General features: G+C 32.1%; 1 long non-coding RNA gene, 1 other non-coding gene and 1 pseudogene across 2 annotated transcripts; 1 reads left to right on the top strand and 2 right to left on the bottom strand.

The window, feature by feature from the left end:
- Window positions 40-3,409, bottom strand: LOC107640445 (annotated as a pseudogene).
- On the bottom strand, window positions 6,382-6,453 carry TRNAG-UCC. The gene has a single exon. It is a non-coding gene; the product is annotated as a tRNA-Gly (tRNA).
- LOC107641801 lies at window positions 16,894-20,344 on the top strand. The gene is made up of 4 exons (XR_001620435.2): window positions 16,894-17,179; window positions 17,286-17,377; window positions 19,334-19,401; window positions 19,727-20,344. It is a non-coding gene; the product is annotated as an uncharacterized LOC107641801 (long non-coding RNA).

The raw sequence follows: 22,058 nt of genomic DNA on the forward strand, positions 1-22,058 counted from the left end.
TGGGGTTCTGTAAACTTGGCTTCTTATTCCCTATTTTCATTACCCGGCTACCATTTCAGCAACCAAAGGAGACAAGCTTACAGAGCTCTGCCAAGCTTGTTCCCTACAACCAAGATTCTTGCCACTTGTCAACAAATCCTTCAATCTGTATGCATTAATTTGTACCATATAACTGACCATTAGTAAATTATATGCTTATAAGTTCTAACAAATTCAATTAAATTATTTTTTTTCCATAATGTTGATAAAGAACCATATAGAATAACATAGAGGCAAGACTAAAAAATTGAAAGATTTAACAACCTATCATGAGTCTAATGGGATTAATATCTAAAAAAAATTTGAAGCCAACATTTTAAAAATAATCTTATGAGATTTTGCGCTCTCTCACTATATGAGTTAGTTCATTGAGAGTTGACTTAGGAAAACCATCATCACAAAAGCAAGTTCATATGGTGGAAACGTCCAAGACTTCAAAGCTTTTTTCATTGACCCACCGATGTCGGACTCTTTTTCAGGTATTAGTCCCACTAAACTCATAACTCAATCATAAATATGATATTTATTCTAACAAAATCTCGATTCCAAAACACTTGACATAGGAACCATGTTTTCTTTAATGGAAAATCCCATACTAGAGCAATAAAAACCTTTTTTAACAGAAAAAACTTGAAGCTAAATTTATTTGATCCATGATAGTGTATTTAAACATTTAATTATATACCACATAAATTAAACTACCTTATTCAAGGCTTCAAGCATTCACCGTATATTCTTCTTATAATACTTTGCGTTAGAAATTTTGTTTTTCTGTGTCATTTTAAACCCATAAAATTAGTTCATATTGAAAACATATTTAAAATCTAAACTAACTAAATATATATCTTGTCTATAATCAAAATCGACAATAGTTAACTATCTGTAGTTAACCAAAGAAGCTATTTACGATCTAATATTATAATAATTAAATAACTTTAAAATTATATAATACAAAGACCGTTACATTATAGATACAAAGATGTTTTTAGATTGCTCATTACAATTGCAACTCAAGAAAGAGGAAAACAAAGCAACATAGCCTCGTTACAACTTATTCAACATAAAAAAAATACACAACATAGAAAATTGAAACACATCACTATTTTCTCACACATCATAGGTATTATATACAAAGTTCCCCAAGTTTTTCTTTTGCTCGACCTATGCAGGTTATGCCTCGTTAAAACTGCAAATGGTAAAAACCTATTATCATAGACAGAAAATTTTCTACATGATGCAATTCCAATGATCTTGTAGACTCTCCTTCTCCAAAGACCTTTTGTTGTTGTAGCTCAGGAGGTTGGTACTTTGGACTCTTCCAACCATTTCCCCACATTCAGCAAACCAGTCCCATCTCAGTGAAGAAGAGTCCTCCAAGTCTAGGGCCTATCTCGCAGGATCAAACTTCTTGTCTTGTAAATAGTCGCCCTCTCTCTAAAAACCTATAGAAAGCACATTGCAGCAAAAGTAGCAAGACAACAGGATGAAAGCTTGATAGTCAATCACGTAGGCAATTCATAATACGAACTGAATTGTCTTTACACGAGCAAAACTATATTGGCTTCGCGTCTGCTTCAGTCATCCCATACAATCTAAGAACAGCCTATAATAAAAAAAATAAAAATAAAAATATGAATTAGACAAACAATTCACCTTCTTCATAAATAAAAATAAAATATCAGCTTAAACATATTTGAGCACAAATGTCAGTGGTTAAACAACTTACATTTCCCTCAATGTGAGTGTATGCCACTTTCAGAGTTTCCTCCTTAGTGCATACCCAGACATTGACTGGTGCGGTGTGCAATCAGATGAACTCGATAACAAATAATCCTCCCAGTAAATAAGTGATGTCATTTCATCAGTATGCCCATTAAGTGTCATCATGCACTATAATGTATCAGGGTCTCAAACCTCCAGATAGCAGGACAACAAACATTTCAGACCCACTATTGGTTTAGCAAAGAAGAATGAAACAAGCTTGCATAGCTAAAAGGAGAATATTGTGTAAACCACCAAGACTAATCATGACCAAATTATGAATGAAATTATTTAGAAAAACAAAATATTTGCGAGGATGGTGTAAAAGCTCCACATGAAGCATATCTCACAATGAAATAAATAAACAAACAAACTGCAAAGTTCACAGAAAACACTACCTTAATGCTATGGTCCATGGACCCAAAATAAAGTATCTTGTAGCATCCAATAGCAACAAACCACCGGTTTAGTATGACCACTTAGTGCTGCAACCAGTTTGAAAGGAGATTCAGCTTTGGGATCATAGTTGCATCTCAAAGCATAAATAACACCATCCTGCAATTTAAATAAACCGATTATTGAAAAATTAATAGACAACAGAAACTAGCCGAAATATGACAGTTTTAATCAAACAACAAAAGTAGCACATGGCTATCTATAATCAAAGGTTGAATTACAACAACCATAAATCACTACAAGGTAATTTACCTCTGCTCCAGCAAGGAGGATATCATTGCCAACATTCATGGAAATGACTTGTCCTTTAGGTCCATCAAAAGTAACATGTGCACTGGTCTGAATATTCCATGCCTAAACGACAACCACAACCAAATTATCAGCATACAGTTAAAACTCCTATACACAAGATATCATTGTCACAATAAAATAAATGAGTGAAGTATGCTTTTACCTTCACAACATGCTTTACAACAGCAAAAATTCATTGCCCTTTAGATATTAGAGAGTAACATCAGAATCAATATTTATAGTATTAACACAATGGCCAGTTGCAATCCCACACCCAAACTGTGCCATCAGTGCTACCAGAATAGAGTTTGTCTAAACCAGACGGCAGTATGATTCTAGTGACAACCTGTCAACAAAAATTTGATACTTAAATATTCCACCAATATTGGCATAGTAGGATCTAATTCAATGGCTAAGTAATTTAATCAAAGTAAACATTTTGGAAAATAATTTTATTAGCACCTAAATTTATTTTGCTTACAAAATTAATGTACCATCCAAATTCATAAACCAAGGCAATTCACTAAAGAATTAGCTCAGTAAAAACACTAAACAAAATATATTTTCAGGTGTTAATACCATATAATAAAAGGTGAAATGAGACATGTATACCGTCTTGTGTTCATGAAGCTTTGCAAGTGTAGTAAACTCATCACCATAAAACCATGAATGCAAATTCTGACACAGGTAACCATGCACACTGTTGTCAGTCATCCAATATTTACAGATATTGTGTGATTTCTCCATAGGAGCCATAGCAACAGGGGCCACATCTTCAGTCTTTTCAATCAATATTGTTGTTTATTCACACTTGGGTGGCTCAACAGACAAACAGCTTTAATTGCACAATTTTCTGGCTTCTTGACAGTCTTTGCTGCACAATTTGTTGGCTTCTTATTCTTAATACAGCAACTGCTCATCTTCTCAACAGAAGAATGTGGCTTCTTTGAATGCTTATATGTCGTATTGGAATTATAGTATACATTGGACGCAATGTTGGTAAGCTATGCAAAAATCTACGAGGATTTCTGTTGCATCTCCCAACTAACCAGTACATACATGTTGGTAATGTTGTACAACCAAAAAGTTTGGTCCTTCTTGCTGTTGCTATAACAACCATAATACTACTAAACAAAAACAAATTCTAGATAATATCAGGCACACAGTATTCCCATCAATAAGACCTTCATTGCTCATTGATCTCTTCCAAAACCCAATCACAAAGCTGCAGAATGCATTCCCTCAATTCTGTTATCCCGCCCCAAAAAATCTCCATCAATCCAACACAACTCTAAGAGAATAAAGAAATTTCATAATGACAATAATTATATTATTGATGAGAAATTAAACAAAACACCCCTCAACTAATTTAACCTTATTCTCCAATCCATTAAACTATAGTATCGCAGATGATAATGAAATTAAATGGAACCCTAAAATAAAAATCCAAATTTTCCACCAGGGAATGGTGTGGAGCTTCACAAAATAGGAGGAGAAAGTAAACAGAGAATTCCAAAGAAGGTAGCGTTCTAAGAAGCAAATCTGAGTAGAGAGAAGCGGAATAAATGATCAAATTAGTCATAAAAGATCACTAGTTCTTTAAATTGGTCTTGAAAGATTTTTTTTAATTAAATTCATCTTTTAAAGATTTTAAATTAGTCAAGCCTTGCATCACTTTCATTGCAGTGTTAGAATTTGTAGATGTAATACGTTGAGTAACATCACAACACACACCTAGTAATTCTAATTGACTATTAACATAACTAATTTATGAAATTAGATTAAATCAACTCCAAATTAAGGAATTCTAATGGTTCAAGTTCTCTTATCAATTAGGTTTTGATTTGATCTAATTTTATAAACTTTTTATATTAATAGTCAATTAAAACTTTTAACTTTTAAGTGTGTATTGTGGTATTATTTAACATGCCAAATTAGCAAATTTTGACACCGACAATAAAAAAAAGTGACAAAAGAATTAATATAACTAATTAAAAACTAAAAATCTTTAAACGATGAATTTGATTAAAAAAATTTTGAAGGACCAATTGAAGATCCTGACTAATTTGACCATTAAGTCAAAAGGAAAGTGTTTGTATAATAGTGAAAAGGGAAATTGGAGTGAAGATCCTTTATTTATAGGTTATGTTTGACGCTGAATAGTTATAATGTTAAAGATTTTGGCAAGTCTGACGGCCTTATTGATCGCTTCTTTTTCTTTCTTCCATTCAAGAGTCTCACCTGGCTTTTCAAGCCAACTAAAACCAGGACTCTTGTGAACATTTTTCTCTTTCATCACCTTCCTCAAGTTTCCAACCTGATCCCACTCACCATCAGCTGCATAAATATTAGATAGTGTTACAAAGCCCCCAGGTCCTTTTAACTATATTTTCATTAGTTCATCCGCCATCATTTTTGCTAAATCACTTCTTTCCATGTATATTGCACCCATTCAGGAAAGCTCCCACAATTGATTCTGTCACTTGAATTGGCATCATCTTGAGAAATTTGCTTCAACTATCTTTCCAGAGTGGCAGAAGAGATCAACAACGCAAGCATAATGCTGCAAGGTTGCCTCAATCCCGTAATGATTTTTCATTAATCTAAATATCTCTAAACCTTTTTTCACTGAACCACTGTGGCTGCATGCTGAAAGAAGACTTGTAAAAGTAACTTCATTTGACTGCAAACCTAACTCTTGCATTTTTCTAACCAGCTCCAAGGAGGAATCAATCATCCGATATTTCCCATAGCAATTAATCATTGCATTCCATGATGCAACATTTTTATTCGAAATGTTGTCAAATACATTCTACGTATTTTTTAAATTCCCAAATTTTGAGTACATGTCAATAAGAGCACTCGCAATGAAAACATTCAAATCAATGAATTTTTCTTCCCCATATAATATAACATGATGATCCCCATGCAGGAAGCAGTGCTGCGATAGTTACTTCATTAGGTTGAATCCCTGAATTTAGCATCTCCCAAAACAACTTCAATGCTTCCATGTCTTGATGATTCTGCACGAAGCCAGAAATTAACGCATTCCATGCAACCAGATCAGGAACAAACCCCTCTTTCTTCATTCTATCCGCAAAACCAAAAGCCTTGCTTTTATCATATCATAACATTTTACATGAAATCATTTGGCTTAAATCCTTCCAACTTCATCCTCTCAAATGACACCAATGCTTCCTAAATCTTCCCCGAGTCCATGAGACAACATCTCTCACAGGCATTCTATCAAACAGATGAAACCCATCCACATTTACAATACATATCTATGAGAGCATTGACAACAGAGACATCATCTTGAAAACCCATCTCATAAGCCATGGCATGTACCTGCATCCCCTTGTTCAGATCCATTAACCCAACGTATGCCTTAAGAACAATGGGAAAGGTGAACTTGTTGCCCGAGTGACCAAGATGAAGCATCAAACGAAAGTACCAAAGTGCATCATCATAGTAACCATTATAGGCCAAACCAAGAACCATCCAATTGAAAGCAAAGACATTTGGGTTCTCAATTTTTGGGAACAAAAGCCTTGGTGATTTAAGATCACCACGACTAGCATACACAGCAAGAAGTTCTGAACTCAGAGAGAAAGTGTTCATGTTGGTTCCAGAAGTAAGCAACGTGGCATGGACCTGCATGCCAGGTCTCAAGCCTTTGGCCTTCAAGCATCCAAATTGCCAGTTTTTCATTGTACCTTGATTTATTTAATGATATCAACATTGAAATTTAAAATGGGGAAGTTCTGCAATATGGATCAATATCTAAAAGAAAAATGCATATCAAAATTAAACAAAACAAATTCAACAATCAACTGCGTTTGCCGGGAGTCGAACCCGGGTCTATTGCTTGGAAGGAAATTATCCTAACCGTTGGACTACAAACGCTTTGTTGATGACGAGCGCAAAGAAGACGTGACAAGACCGAGATCGACAATGACGACCAGTTCCGGGACCTGCTGCTTCTGCTGCCAGCAACGACGATCAAAGGAAAGGCGCGCGACTGAGTGCAAGACGGTGACGAGTGACGACACGGAGGGCGATGACGAGCTTGAGTGCGAGAGCAAAGATAGAGAGACCGGAGACGAGAGAGGGAGAGAGCTTGAGAGCCAGTGAGCCACAGTGATACAGATTAGAGAGCTGGAGCTTCAGTGAAATTTAAAAAAAATTAAACACGATCCATTCCGGTAGTGGTGCATACGGGGCCGACTTGACTTGGATTTAATCTTAAATAATGATAAGGTATAGTTTTTAGATTTTTACTTTATTTTAGACTCAGTAAAATACTAATTACCACCCTAAAAAGGATTAACCTTAGAGGATATTCTTGTAAACTCTTTTTATAAAAATGCATGATATCTTTTATATTTGACAATACAAAATTTTTAATATTTTCATCAGACAAATTAAATTTATCACAATTTAAAAAGAATTAATTCAACAAATTATCTCAGGTCATAAAATATTTTTTAAAGTTATGAAATACACAGATAAAATAAGGGTAATTCATCCATATAAACCAAAAAAAAATTAAAATTATCTAAATCCTCCAAATGCAAAAACGTTACTTGAATATCTCGTTCAATAATTCTATATAAATTGAATTTAATGAATTCGATTTAGGCTTGTTAGTAGTAAATCGAATCTAATAGATTCGAATTACTTAGTTCGATTTCAAATGTAAATTGAATTGAATGAATTCGAATTAGAGCAAACATTAGTAAATCCAATCAATGAATATCGATTTACATGCACACTACTAAATTGAATAAAAAAATTCGATTTAGCCTCCTTAGTAAATCGAATTCATCGAGTTCGATTTATACATGCTTCTGGCTAATAGTAAATCAATCCCATTAACTTCGATTTACTATGAATACATTTACTCAAATTCCAAATTCTAAATACAAATACATCTATTCAAATTCCAAATTTATTAAAGAATACATTTACTCAAATTTATTAAGGAATACATCTACTCAAATTCTAAATGAAATAATACTCTTCTACACACACAATCAATAATTTAAAAAATTAAAAAAATAAATATTATCCAAAAATTTATGAGACTTTTTCAAAATATTTATGAACGTTTAAAATTGGATGAAAAAATATTGTATGGAATTTAAATTTTTTTGTATTGATCTTTATCTAAAATACTCATATCATTATAATTATTCATTTTGTAACAGAATACAACTAAAATTTTTTATTATAAGCATTTTTTGTAATTATTGTAAATAATTTTATAAAATTTAAAAATGGCTTAAAAGATGTTATGAGTACTATAGGGGAACAAGTACATTTCAAAAACTGACGTCGATAATATAATACATGTATCGTTTTATTATTTGTCTACATTTTTATTGTATCGGTACGTATAAATTTATCATTGTACCGAAGCAAATACCTTCAAATTTTTTATTATAAGCATTTTTTGTGATTCCTACTATGGTAAAAATTTCACGTTCAGCTCCTATTTATATGCGTTAGGCATATATTAACTCGAATTAACACAATTTGATTGTGTAATATTGTTTTTTTAATTTTTTAAATTATTGATTGTGTAGAAGAGTATTGTATTTGGAATTTGAATAAATGTATTTTTTAATAAATTTGGAATTTGAGTGAATGAATTCGTATTTAAAATTTGGAATTTGAGTAAATATATTCATAGTAAATCGAAACCAATGGAGTTGATTTACCATTACCCAGAAGCATGTATAAATCAAACTCAATGAATTCGATTTAGTAGTGTGCTTATGAATGGTAAAACCCTAAACCTTAAATAATAATTAGCCCAAACAAAATTTATTATTTGGCCAAATAATAAACATTGAACCTTGTGTTTATTTTCTGTTTAATTATGCAACCACTAATTGGCCCAAAGAAATGTTGGTATTTGGCCAATTGATAGAAAATATATGCGGTAATAAATAAGTATAATTTTCAAGTTTTCATGTCAACAATAAGTCAATCCAAAGATAGGCTTATTGTTTGACAGAATTTTATTGAGAATATTTGGTAAACCATACTAAATAAATTTATCTGTGCGTAATTTATGCGAGTACAGATCGGCCTAAAGGAAGTTCTGTACTTGGCCAAATTACATGCGCATTTATGGTAATAAACATATGATACTTATTTGGTTTCATGCGAATAATAAGTTTGTCTAAAGATAGACTTATTATTTGGCAGAATTTATTATCGATGTTTGATTACTGTATTAAAATACCACTTACAAATTAATATTTCTATCTAAAGGCTAAATATTAATGTTGTGCTAGGTATTTGTGATGTACTCAACATTATATGAATTTTATTCATATGATATATAACTTGTGTGAATATATTATTTTACTTTGAAATTATATATGTCAATGTTGGTTTATTCTTAAATAGAATTTTTTGGAATTAAAAAAAAAAAGACATTTTGTCATTAATAACTTATATTTCATCAAATTATTATCTCATATGATTTTTTGAGATAAATGTGATTATTAATTTATATCAGTTCAGTGGAAGTAAGTATATTTTTACTATTCTATATGTCAGCAACGTGCAAAATTGTAAATAATATTGTATACAACTCTAAGAGAGACAGGTTCAGTCTTAATAAGTGCCACAAGAAAGTTATAAAGTTCAAAAGTGCATAACGTTTATTATGCTTCAGCATTAGTCTAAGCATTAATCTAATGAATAAAGAATTTATACACTTGTAGTTATTGTGTACTTTATTAGTATCTTTAGCAAATATTCGAGTTAGTTAAGAATGGATCACTAAATAGTAGATAGACAAGTTGTATTATAGTAAAATATTACATGTTCACACATATGAAGTCAGAAACTAAGATTAAAGATCATTTGGTATTCAGATTCTGACTTTGTTGGATGTCAAAGCAATTTTGATCCATTGCATATATATTCATATGTTCATTAGAAGAGTTCTTTGAAAAGTGTTGAGAGGTTACTTATTACTCTTTCCACTAAAGCATTTGAATATAAACACCTTTTGAAGACACTCAATTAAGTGACTACAAACATATGTCACAAATTAGAGTTAAACCCCAAAGTAGTTCCTGAGATTCACAAAATGCACCGATTTGGTCCCTGACTTTCCAATTGCACTATTTATGTCCTCGAGATTGGAAAAAATGCACCTATTTGGTCCCTTCCCATTTTTCCATCCAAACTACTTCTCGGCGGCAGTAATGTGGCAATGGATTGCCACGCTAGTACTCAACGATGCCGTTCTTCCCAAACTACTAAATTCATTCAAAGCAGCCTCCACCAAATTGCTATTGTTTCCATCAACAAAAGCAGCAATATCTTCAGAGAAAGAAGAAGAAGAACAGTACTCTTTTTTCTCATGGCCTTTATGTTCCTATGCTACTTCTTAGAGCGCTTTCTTCTTGCTTCCAACCTCCTCAGCGTCTGCAACTCCTTCCTCTTTCTCCACTCCTCCTCTGTCTCCGTTCATGTTCTTATCAAATTTGTTGTGCAAGACATTGGCATGTTATTATAGTAACCCCCAACATCTTGATTGTTATTATTGTTGTTATTATCTTCATCTTTGAGAATGAAAATTCGGGTATTGATGTTGTTTTCTTGATCTTCTTCGCTATTGGGTCCACACCAAAACGATCGTTCATTGAAAGACTAAGGCTCAGCTCAATCTCTTGTTCTGCATCTCCATCACCATGGCGATGTTGTTATTGTTGTAGCTCATGATGGTGATGATGGTTCACGGACATGAACCTTTTTAGCAAATCTCTTGAAAAATCGCTCATGCGAGTTCTGCTGTTCTCTCTTTCCTCAACAACTTGTGCCATTGAAGAATTTGGGATTGAAACAACAAAAAAGAAGAAAAAAGTTACCTTTTTTAGGGAAGTAAGAATACCCAGATGGCTCAGAATTCACGAGGACTTGAAAATTGAAGTTTGTTTTTAGTAGGTAACCAAAGATTGGTGATAAACCAGAAGAGAAATAAGGTCGAATCAAATGGTCTCTGTACCCATGCAGTGAGTGAAAACGAACAGGGAAGAAAACGAACAGGAAAGGAGAAGAAGAAGTGGTGCGCTACTTCTGCAGTTAGGGTTAAAAAGGGGCTCAGGGACCACATTGGGTTAAACACTTTCGATTGCCATGTCATGTAACCGTTAGACACTCTAGCGTGGCAATCTATTATCATATCACTGCCGCCGGGAAGCAATTTGGACAAAAAAATAGGAAGGGATTAAATAGGTGCATTTTTTCCAATCTCGAGGACATAAATAGTGTAATTGAAAAGTTAAGGACCAAATTGGTGCATTTCGTGAATCTCAGGGACTACTTTGCGGTTTAACTCCACAAATTATGGATATATATTTGAAAGATCACTTGAGTTATTTTGTGATAATGTGTTAGTAGTCTAATATTTTAAATTGTTATTAAAGAAAAGAGTTCAAAGTGTTTAAGTGTCTAATAAGCAAATTAGTACAAACCCCATAAATGCATGCATATTTGGTTTATAAGAAACAAACAAGGTCTTTCGTGTGAATACTATTCATATGAGTGTCATATCATTTTATAATATATTATTTTATTGGGAGTGTGGATTGCTTATATGGTTTAGACAAATTTACGAATATAAATATTTCTACGAAAATAAAGTATTTATTTTAGGTTTAATTACTCTGTTGGTCCCTATAGTTTCGCGAAATTTTCAATTAGATCCCTATACTTTTTTTCCTTTTAATTGGGTCTCTGCACCAAATTTTTTTTCAATTGAGTCCCTACACTTTTTTTTTCCTTTTATTTGAGTCCCTGCACCATTTTTTTAGTTAGGTCCCTATGTAATGAAGCCAATTACTACTAAGAGGGACTTAATTGAAAAAAAATTTGGTGCAAGACCCAATTAAAAAGAAAAAAAGTATAGAGACCTAATTAAAAATTTTGTAAAACTATAGGGACCAGCAGAGTAATTAAACCTTAGTTTTATTTTTACTCTAACTTATGATCTCATAAAGTTTATTAAAGTTAGACCAATTGGAAATAGACATGTATGAGATCATTTTCGCATGTAATTTCTGGATTTTCTCATCCAAATTTGATATATGTCGTTGAGTATATTAGTATGGTGATCATCATGGTTTCATGGCAATTCTAATGTGATAAAAGTTGCAGCAATTTTTCCTTAGTTATACTAAAAGAAATTTTATATTAAAAAATTTAAAAATACATATCCAAAAATAATAGCCATAATATATAAATTGAGGTAACAATTCAAATTTCTCTAAAATTAATTTAATTAAATGTTAATATTTGAACTAAACTAATATATAAAACATAAATTGTTCTAGACCTTAGACACATAGATTAGAGTCATTCTCATAACGACAACTGATTGAAATAATATCATCAGCTTAAACATTAGAACCCGTACAAATTCAGACCATCCTTTAGTTAAATAAGCTTTATCATCTGTTATTTATGTAATGCGGTAAGGAATATAATAACCACACCGAGAAACTAAATTGATCTTTATTTTCATCAATAGCATTGCATTGACACACTAGAAGGGTGGCAGTTTCTGAAAAAAAAAATGCAATATGTTATAAAAATATTTTTATTATGAAAATTTTAAAAGAAGAAAATTTAAATACAACACCAATATTTGAAATTGTATTTTCACTTTAAAGATTTGTCGACACATGTAGAAAGCATGCATGGGATAGAATTTGAATTTGGCCTATAAAACTCTTTGGAAGTAACTGCTCAATCAAAAATTGAGCTCCTCCTAAAAAAACTTTTATCTACATTTCGTTGAGTTGGTCATAATATATAAATAAATCTAACCATTCTTTAACAAAATAGAGTTTATTGCCCTTTGTTGAACTCTTACATCTATATAATTAGAACTAGTGAATATAATTCGACGTGGTATTTGATAGATGTAACGGCCCAACTCCTAGTATGTCATGATCATACCAGGAACTAGGCGTTACTGACATACCTTACTACATATTAACTAATATTTATTATATAAATCTGATTCGTTGTTAACGCGTCACCATTTTATGGGTAATTTTTTTAAAATGTTGAATAATTTATCATCCTGAGTGTATAGAAGTAAATAACATCACAAACATAAACATGAACAAAAATATTCACATATCTTCATACATCATTATAGCGTTCAAAGACGCTATCAGTATATACCCTATAAGATAACTATATACATATATGAACATATGATATCCTCAGGTCCTGACCCATACAAAAAGCCACCTAACTAGTGTCCAGACTAGTCTAGCACTTCTAGACTTTACTATTTTCTCTGTATACTAACAAAAAGAGAGACTAAACTGAAAAGTACTAAGCAGGCACGTCATACCTCTGTAAGTAACTCTAATACCAACAATACCAACTGACTGAGTATTCACGTCATACCTCTGTAAGTAACTCTCTTACAGGAACAACTCTCTGACTGAGTATTCACGTCATACCTCTGTAAGGGACGACGCCTTACAAGAACAACTTGTCAGGCTGAGTATATCTAGAAAAGCAACTCCAATCCACCGGTGTCCCCGTCCGTATATTCAATCCAAAGGCCGAAACAACATTCACCGATTTCTATAAGCGACCTCCAACTTATAGATTCTGTTTTTCTTATCCTTTAGGGCTTAATCATTCACTTTTTAAGTCTCAATTTTTTTCCATACTTATGTTTTCATTCGTCTCACTTAATCCTTTTTCAGTTCTATAATCAAACATAACTTTCTTCTCGAGCTTTCCCTAAGTGTTTTATGAAGAGGTTTCTAGGGTTTCAGCTACTAAATTATCTTTCTACGTCTTTTACTATAATTACCATTATCTTTTTAAATTTTACGGCACTTACCTCAACATTTATTAAATTCTTTTTACATCTTTTAATTTTTAAATATTACACTTTCATCTTACGTCACTACAAGAAAAATACTCATTCAACTACAATTTTTTTAACTACATTTGAAAAGCATAATATATTTGTAGGCTACGCTTTTCTCTGTGTTACCATTTTATAGGAAAATAAGAAACACAGTTGTGGCATCACTTGAAAAGTGTCTTCTTAGATATTATAAAGATCACTTATAAAGCGTCACCTTATCTTAATATTTATGGGTACACTTTTTTCACCAAAGAGAGCGCTTTTGAAGAGTAACCTATTTATTATGTTTTGGGTGCACTTTAAAAATATTGCCTAATGTATCTTGGGACAAATATTCACCAACACTTGGTAAATTTTTTTCTCTTTTTCACCAAATACACATTATAATTAGTAGGGTTAAGCACCAAAATTATCCCCGAATTATTTAAACGCTGACAAAAATATACTCAAATTTTACTATCCTAAAAAATGTCTCTAAATAATTTAAAAACACAATAAACATACCCAACAGTAAATATAAAATTTTGATGTAATTTTTTGTAAGAATGATTATGAAAATAAGATATTATTATACTTAAATTAAAATTTGGTGATTTTTCGTTAAGTATATATTTTTTATAATTTGTTTTGTTAACAACCAATAATACTTTTAAAAAATCACAAAATAATATGTACTTAACAAAAATCACCAAATTTTAAGAATAATATCTCATTTTTCTAATTATGTTTGCAAAAAATCACATCAAAATTCAATCTCTAATGTATTTTTTGAGAAATACATATTTAATATTAGTTTTTTTTGCAAGATTATCTAACATTAAATATGTATTTCTTAAAAAATACATTAGAGATTGAATTTTGATGCAATTTTTTACAAGTATGATTAGAAAAATAAGATATTATTATTCTTAAAATTTGGTAATTTTTTATTAAGTATATATTATTTTTATATTTTTTTGTTAACAACCAATAATACTTTTAAAAAATCACAAAAAAATATATACTTAGAAAAAAGTCACCAAATTTTAAGAATAATAATATCTCATTTTTTTAATTATGTTTGAAAAAAATTACATCAAAATTCAATTTCTAAGATATTTTTTGAAAATACATATTTACTATTGGATATTTTTGTCATATTTTTAAATTATTTGAATGTATTTTTATCGATAATAAAATTTAAATGTATTTTTGTCGTTGAATAATTCAGGAACGTTTTTTGTGGTTAAAAAAAAAGAAAAGAGGAAGATGTTGAATGTTATAGTAGAAAAAATTTGTCGCCATATTTAATAGTGCATACTTTTTTTTTTGTCATGACCCGAACCGCCAATTCGGCCCAGATCCAAATACGAACGAAGCTCCAACTCCAATCCGATCCGGATTTTAAAACACACGGATGCAATTCAAATTGTAATCTTTATCTTCTTTGTGATGCGCTACTACCAGGTCTCCACCCATCACGTCGCAGTCGTCTATTTCATTGCCATTGCTTGCCACATTGCCGTCGCCTATATTATTCTCGTTGACCGCAACCTCGCCTGTGCATGTGTCATGATACTTGCCATCCTTGCCTCTGTCGCTTCCGCTTCCGTTTCCGCCCGCCACGCCGTCGTAGCCCGCATCACCGTGGTCGCTTGAAGCCCGAACATGCCGACATTGAAAAAGTCTTCGCCGGTTGGTATCTGTCGCCACCAGTTCTTCTGAAATGATTGCTGCGATACCCATTGCATTTTCTTCCATTGTCGTCTCTGTTGAAGACGTTTCGCCGTCGAGTTTCAATGAGGCTTCTCGCTTATCTCCCGGCCTGAAAGAAGTGGTTTGCTCTCTCTCTTCCTGTGCCGCCAGACATTGCATCACTTGTGGGCTTCTTCCGTTTTCGAAATTCACCTGCCCTGCTAAATCCGATCAGGTCCACTGTCTTCTTCTTCCATCTTCAACGGGTAGATTTTCTGTCTCTTGTTGTATTTCTTGGCCCTCGGTTCGACCCCAGCGGATACAACTACTCAAGCCCCGAGTCTCTAAAAATGCAATTTGTTTTAGATCTCCCTTCAAATTCCATGTCCAATCTGCCGATAATTCATCCGCCAAGCACTTTTTCGCCACTTGATTTTATTCTAAAAGTTTTCGATTTGCATCAAATATACCCCTGACAGCTAATTTTTCAAAAAATTTAAGACTAATTCAACAACAATTTCATAAGAACAACCCTCAATACAAGAAAATCAAGCATAATTTTCATACATTATTGTTAGATTGGTCTTAAATTTTTTAAAAATTTAGCCATCGAGGATATATCTGATGCAAATCGAAAACTTTTAGGACAAAATTGAAACAAAATAAAACTTAGGGGTATTTTTAAAACTTTTGCCAAACTTCAAGGACAAAAAGTATACTTTTCCCTACTTTTAAAAAATCATAAAAAAATATATACTTAGAAAAAAATCACAAAATTTTAAGAATAATAATATCTTATTTTTTTAATTATGCTTGCAAAAAATTACATCAAAATTCAATCTCTAAGACATTTTTTGAAAATATATATTTACTGTTAGACATTTTTGTCGCGTTTTAAAATTATTTAAAGATATTTTTGTCAATAATAAAATTCGAGTGTATTTTTGTCCCAATTTGAATAATTTAGGGGTTTTTGGTCGTTAACCCTAATTAGTAACGTGACTCATTATGTTTTTTCCCCTTTTTACCAAAGAGATCTAGGGGTGTGCATGGTCCGGCCCGACCAAAAGATCCGGCCTGGCCCCGAACACTTTAGGAATTATTTTGGTGTGATTTCATCGGGTCTAGGGCCGGATAAGGGTCTCAAAAATAGACCCGGTCATTATTTCGGGTCGGGTCCGGGCCATGGCTCGGGTCACCCGAACTCGGCCCGGTAGCCCGGTCATCATACACAATTAATATTTTGTGTTTTTAGTGATGGATGATGGCTATTCTTATGTGGAATTTAAGTATTATAAACTTTAATATTTTGTGTTATTAGTTATTATAAGACTATAAGTTAATGTTTTATGTTTAATTTGCATAAGATTTTAGACTAATGCATAATATTGTGTTATTTGTATTGATTTAAATATTTGGTGTTATTAGACAATATTAGTATTGATTATGATTATGCTTTAATTTTAGAGAAGAGTTGGTTTTTTTATATTTTTCTAAATGAATTTTACCATATCAAATAATGGTTAAAGTCTTGAAAATTTGAATATTTTCACATGCTAGTTTATAAGAAAGTATCAAGAAAGTATTAAAGTAATGTAATATTAACGGCCTTATTTTCACCCGGTTTTTATCCAAAATAATCGTAATCCAAAAGTGTGTAAGTTTTATAGGGTCTAAGGCTAAATTCAAGTCTAATAAATAGGCCTATATATATTTCGGATCGAATTTAGGTCGCATCAAACCCGATATCACTATGCGCATGGACACCCGTAAATAGACCTGCCTTTTCTCCTTTTCGCCTTCGCGCCATTGTGCTTCCCCAAATCAGAGAACCACTCTCCCCATTCCATCACTCATCACCCTCCCGCCGTCACGTTGCCCACTCATCGTCGTTCCTCTTCCCCACTCACCACTTGCCATCGAGAACCATCGCTCCTCTTCGTCTTTCTGCTCCGACCATCGCTGCGAGCTCATCATTGGGAAGACTCTGCGCTCAGCATCGTCTTCTCTTCGCTCATCGTCGTCGAGAAGGTATGTATTCACCTTCATTTGGTTCTAAAATTTGAGAGGCTTTCCGATTTTAGGGTTCCGATTTGAGAAGGTATGTTCGCTCAGCTTGCATTATTTGATTTGATAGTGGTGTTCTCAAGAATAGGGCTATTATAATGGCATGTGTGTGCAACAGTGCTACTCTGCGGATTTGCTTCAGCTTGCGTTTTGCTTACTCTGGTACGTGCATGCCTTCAATTTTTGTTCTTACTATTTTCCGTTTTAAGCAGTGTGTGCGTGTGTGTTCAGCTGCTTGAAAATCTTAGTTCTGTTCTGAAAATGAAATCATTAGTTGGTGTTTATTTTAGTTCTGTTCTGTTCTGAATAAGCTTTGAATTCCATTATATTGTTTAATTGATCCTTGTCGTGAATGTGACAAGACAACTGAGAAAGCATACACAAAATTGTACTGATATAGTAAGTAGTATACAGTATATAATACATTTAGAGTTATATAATAATAATTAGTTAAATTTTCTTCGTCATGTACAGAGACAACTTGGAAAAATGTTGTATTTTCTATGGTAGGATTAATATCACTGAATCAAATCTTATTATCATGCATGATATGGTTAGTTAACAAGTGCAAATTAAACAGTTTGAACTTCAAGTACGTACTATACAGACTAACCCCGATATAAGATACTGGTATGATGACAAAATAGGTTTGATCTTCATATATTTAGGTGGGTTGTTATTAGTATATATAGAATAGAATTTTAAGACAACTGAAAAAGCATGTCTAAAGGCATCTCTCTTTTCTTCTTCTTTTCAAGGCAAGCATCTCTCGTTTCAGAAGAAATTATTATTAACAGGATCCACTTATTATAAATGTGTTTTTAATTTTTATAACAACTATCATCACCAGACACCAATAATGTAATGAATTGTGTTTTTTTTAACTCTTTTTTTACATGTTTAATATAATCAGTTCCATTTCAAGTGATGAAGACATAAATTAAAAACATATATTCCTCAGTCTATGAAAATTTGTGAATTTCTCATTATCATGAATTAACTTTTATTTTAATTTATTATTATTGCAAATCTTATATTTTTCAAGAATAAGATCTCAATAATATTTATAACAAGTGTATGCAAGGCATGTCTCACCTTTTGAGTTAGCCTATTAGAATAATTTAAATCTATTCAATTTTAAAGTGATTATTTCTGAAGTTTTTAATTAGATATATAATGTTTATACCTTCAGCTACCTAGCTAATTAGACACTAATATTGGTACGGTGGTTAAGATTTAACTATAGAAATTTTATATTTCTTCTGACATAATGGTATAATATAAATATATTTGTGAGGCGCCAAAGCCATGGCAAATTTCACTTCCCTAGCTAGCAAAATCCAATCAACAACTCGCCATTGATCCTTCCTAGAGCTTCACAATAGAACTGCAGGATACCAAAACAAGTTTTTTAAAAAATGAAAGAAAAAAAATGATAGTTACATAGACATAGGTTTTATTGATCTTGTTATTAACAGGCATGCACCTCATATTTTTCTTTTTTCTTTTTCTGTTTTTCTTTTTATGTATATTATAACTTATTATTTATTTTTTGACTTTTGTATCAATGATCTTGACTTGCCAACATTTCTCTGATTTTTTTGCTTACTTTTTGGTGTTTATTGTGTCTATGAATGTCTTCGGATTTCTGTTTTTTAACTGTTTGTGCTTTGAAAATTTGAAAATATGTATAATAACAAGAAATCAGTTTCATGAAAACAATGAGCTTGTAAATTCAAGGTTCTGCCTTGAAGTTTGACTTGGTGTGGGTGTGAGCTTTATGAATCTATCTATAGCTTGAAGTTAGTAATAAGATTATTAGATGATTTCCTCTTTTGTTATGGTTCAGAAAATATAATTGAATCTTATCGCATTTCATTCCTGCACACTGGTTAAGATTTTTCTTCATTCTTAGGCTACCTAAATCAGATATTGTAAAATATAAAATTAAACGAAAACATTCAAATATTGAAAGAAACCTAATAAAAATTAGCTATCCATAATCTTATATATCACACGAGCAAGATATACGCATCTTAACTACAATTATCATCGTAGATAGATAGAATATTGGTGTATTTGGTCTAATCTTTTGAATTTTTACCCGGTAACAAACAGATTGAAGTTTTTGGTTGAAGCTCCCAAGCAAATCAGATTTTGTCAATAATTGATCGTGTCATGACAAGGTACAATGCACACTTTTCATTCTTTTCACTTTATGATACCTTGATTGCTGTGTTATTTTTGAAATTGAAATTTAACTTTTTATATGGATACTATAAATTCTTTGTTTGCCTTTATTTGTTTTACTTCAATGAGTTTCTAGTAAAATGTTTAGAGAATTACTTCTAGGAGTTTTTCTATTTCTCAACCTAACTATGAGGCTATGAAAGTCCTTTTCATTATTGATTCCCCTTTATTTCATAACACCCTTCCTCTTCTATTATCGTGAGTTTCACTTGGCGACCCTGAAAGATTGTCCTCCTAAAAAATGTAACAATTATCGATTAGGTTTTGTGATATGCCGAAAGATTGGATGGATCTACCGAGGTATAGCGAAGAGTATATCAATGGTGTTAACAGTTTCTTAGACTTTGCATACTCTGAGGGAGAACCAGAAGGAAAATAAATCCAATGTCCTTGTAAGAGGTGTTGCAACATAAATTGGTATAGAAGAGGTGTTGTCTTTGACCATTTAGTAGCCGATGGATTTGTCAAGGGATATAGAACATGGATTAATCACGGGGAATGGACAATTCCAATGGTGGTTGATGATGAGATAGATGATGAAGAAGGTGCACATGATAATATTGAGGATATGGTGAAAAAGCGACCCACACAAGTACCCGAAATTCAATTCATAAAATTAATCTATTATTGGAGTCATTCTATAATCCAGGTAAAATTGTACTATTCTGTTCACTGCAATTTTGGTTTCTGCAATTCTGGTAGTTGGTTTACGTCACTTCTGGTTGCTATAATTCTATTTTCTGTAATTCCATTTACTGCAATTCTGGTTTTATACAATTCTGGTTTCTGCATTTCTGGTTTTGAGCACTTCTGTTTGATGTATTTGTGTTTTTTGCAATTCTGGTTTCTGGTTTACGGCAGTAATTCTATCTTAAGCAATTCTGTTTACTGCAATTCTGGTATTGTGCACTTCTGTTTGATATATTTGTGTTTTCTGCAATTCTGGATTTTGGTTTACGGCACTTCTAGTTGCTGTAATTCTATTTTAAGCACTTCTGTTTCTTTACTGTAAACCTCAAGGGTCGTAATACCTTAACCAACCCAAGAAAAATTTTCCATTCTAGGCTACTCGTTTCTCAAGCATAATCTATATGTACATATATAACTAATCACTCATTAATCATAATTATTATCCATATTAATCAACCACACAGAATCGATCATGATTTTATATTTCAATTCTCAATGTCAATAAAAATATTTATTTATTAATTCTCACCAAAATTCTTAATCTCAATTACTTATACTAATAAATAAAATATTTAATATATAAAATAAAAAAATTTTTCCACACAAAAATATTAGAAAAGTCAATTTTCAATCCTTTTAAGTTTTATAATGAAAAAATATCCTAATTCTACAACAATCATAAAAAAAAATTATAATAGCAATAACTAAAACTGACAATTCTATTGCTAAAAAAAATAGAATTTATAACAAAATGCCATATACAATATAATAAAGAGTAGTGCTAGGGAGCCAATGGCCTAAGTGTACAATGTGTACAATGGGCTAAATCTTTGGTTTATGAATCAAATGAACATCACTTATACTATGCACAATAACCATCCGGATAGCAGGGATACCCATCCGGATACCATAAACATCTCATGTTATAAAAAGCTAATTTTGGATTCACCAAGATTCGAACCCTTGACCTTCCGGATCTGGAATTTTTATACCATGTCCTGAAACCACTCATCCCAAAAGCATAACTTGACAAAACAATGTAACACTAATAATAATATCTCTAATACTTTCCAAACCTTCATTGTACACATTGTACGCTTAGGTCATTGGCTCTTTATACTTTCTCTATAATAAATAATTTTGAAATACAAAGGACAAAATGTAAAATTATCTGTTGGCCTATGAATATCACCACATATGACGCTTGATTAAGGCGATACATATTGTGTCGTTGCTTTCGCCGTTCTCCGCCTGTTGTCTTTCGCCACCTTGTTCCCCCACTGCCTCCGCCATTTCCTCCCTCTCTCACGGCGCAAAAGCCGAGTACCATTGTTGTTTACTCCAAGCCCACTGCTCACTTCAACTACCATTGCACGATGTTTCCTTCACTGCCACCAATAATGTTGGCGCTAGCAAACACTGATGAACACTTTCGGATTAGAAGAGAGAAGGAAGAGGACAAAGAGTTAAAGTATGGGTACTATAATTACATTAGCCTTTTGAGGTTTACTCTTCTCATAAATCACACTAGCTCCTTATTTTTTAGTCTACAATAAATAGATCATAGGAGCATCTTAAAATTTTGTTTCTATTAATAAATTGTAGTGGTAGGTATCAAGTTATCATGTGTTAAAATGATTATCTCCATTGTGATTTATTTGTTTCATTATACCATCTTATGTTGATGGCAATACTGAAAATAACAAAGAATTGCAGTTGTATAATTTTTTTTATTTTTCTTGTTATGTTCCTTTTGTTTTACCAAATTGTACTGAGTTTTTTGGGTTTTTTTTTTTTTAAAAAAAAACTATATACTATGCGAGTTAGTTATGAATAAACATTTATTTGACAAAGTGGGTAGTCTATCCTACCCTGCCAAGGCTCCCCCTAAAAAATGGGGGCG

The sequence above is a fragment of the Arachis ipaensis genome, chromosome B05 (genome assembly GCF_000816755.2).
Source record: "Arachis ipaensis cultivar K30076 chromosome B05, Araip1.1, whole genome shotgun sequence".
Lineage (NCBI taxonomy): Eukaryota > Viridiplantae > Streptophyta > Magnoliopsida > Fabales > Fabaceae > Arachis > Arachis ipaensis.